Raw genomic sequence first — 2143 nt, 5'->3', positions numbered from 1 at the left:
TTTCTTTCTTTCTTTCTTTCTTTCTTTCTTTCTTTCTTTCTTTCTTTCTTTCTTCCTCTCTCCCTCTCTTCCTTTTTTTCTTTCAGTAGGTTTTCCAAGTTGGTTCAAACCAATGTGAACTTTCTGGATCTGATCCAGTGATCCACAATGCACAATACAAGGAATAAAAGCTTACCCTCACTTTTCTCCAGATGGATTTCTGGATATGAGTTTCATCTCTTTCAGCATCAAATGCTAAAACCTCCAGTAATCACAATGCAGATGTACGACAAGACAATTTTAGCTACAGCCTCATGCATAAAGTACAGCTCGATTTGTATGAAAAAAAGTTTGAAAGAAATACATTGGGATGCCTGTCTATTTACATTTTAATGGGATATGGGTCTGAGGCTATATTTTCTATTATATGGAACTAGTTTCCTTGCAAAGCATTGTGAATACTGCTGACATTTTGCCTTAGTGGTTCTCAATCATTTAAATATAACATTTGAGCTTACATAATCTTCCAACATATTTAATTTTGTTCTGAAGTTCATAAAATTAGCCCCTGGAGTATAAGTGCAACATGTAAATAAGTGTTTTTACAAAATGCCAGAAAGAAACGATCAATGCCAATAGAATGAGAGAGTATTTTAAGAATTTTTATAACTATTTACAGAGCAGTTGGTAAAGAGCAGCCTGATGGCAACCCAGTCTTATCTCTTGCATTATGTTCCTTGAATCTGAGGGAAATTTAAAATGATGATGTAGCTAATATTTTGTAAATACACTCCACTCCAGTTAGAGCCTTCGTTTTTTTCTTCAAGATGATATAAACCTATACAATCCCTTTCATCTAATCATGTTTCACTTTACCAGATAACATTTAAGAATTCAAACAATTTATGTATTCTACATCTGCATAACTTCTCCACAGCACTTGAAGCCTTACTATGTGCTCTCTCTCTATTACTTCTTCACATCTCCCAGGGAAATTCAGTCTTGAATTAAGTGCTTATCATTACCTGACTACCTTTATAATTTTTTTATCTATATTGTTTTGAATGTTTTAATGTTATTTTTAGCCAAGGTATTATTTTATGCATACATAGATTCTGATACGTATATGTGTATGTATATACATATACACACATATATATAGTAACTTTACCTTGTGTTTTTAAGCAACTAATTTCTAGGATCTGTCCATATTGAAACATGCAGCTTTAATTTACTTATTCTAACCCATGTATGGTATATTATTACAGGAATATTCCTGATATTATTGAGTTCTCTTTCTGATGAGAAATGAATTTTTTCTAGTTTTTTAGTAATGTTAATGAACATTCATATTAGTGAATAAACAAAATGGAATTGCTGATTCGAAGACTATATTAATGTACAAATTAACTAGATATTGTTATATGTTGGTGCTAAGTGGGGTGCTGTTGTAACAATACCAAAGAAGTGTGGAAATAGCTTTGAAATTGGTTAATAGGTAGGGCCTAGAAGAACTTTGCTATAATTACACACACACACACACACACACACACACACACAAAGACCCTAAATTGCCAAGACTAGTCTGTTAGTAGAAATACAGAGGTTGAAGACCCTTCGTGAAGGCTCAGAATGAAATAATGATCATAGTAGATAAAACTTATGTCACGTATGGATGTTGAAGGCACTGTCAGGAGGGCTCAGATGGAGCCATCTATCTTCCTCTCTCTCTTCCTTAGTTATCTGGGTGTAGTTAACATAATCACAACATTCCTTATTAAAGGGAACCAACACATACAGATTCCAGATATCTCGTCTATAAAATTAAGAAAATATTGGATCTACTTCTCTCAAATTAAAATTTTAGGTTTTCTTTTGAGACATTTAATTAGCAATTAGAAGACATTGCGGAGGGTAACAAAATTAATAGCATCAATAGTATCAAAATTAATAAGAATAGAGAGTTATAAGTTTCTATATAAAATATTATTTATTAAATCATACATTAGTTATTGATGAGATTAAATGTTGGGACCTCCTATTACTTACATTCTGGTGGAGAGAGATGAAAAATAGCAAACAAGTAAAATTTATGGTGTAATAGATGAGGGTTTTATGGAAAAATAAATTAAAAAATAGGAAAAGATACTGCACGGTTAAGGGA

Source organism: Mustela nigripes, chromosome 1 (assembly GCF_022355385.1).
Source record: "Mustela nigripes isolate SB6536 chromosome 1, MUSNIG.SB6536, whole genome shotgun sequence".
In the NCBI taxonomy this organism is placed as follows: domain Eukaryota; kingdom Metazoa; phylum Chordata; class Mammalia; order Carnivora; family Mustelidae; genus Mustela; species Mustela nigripes.
The sequence above is the reverse complement of the archived record's forward strand: the minus strand, read 5'-3'. Positions refer to the sequence as shown.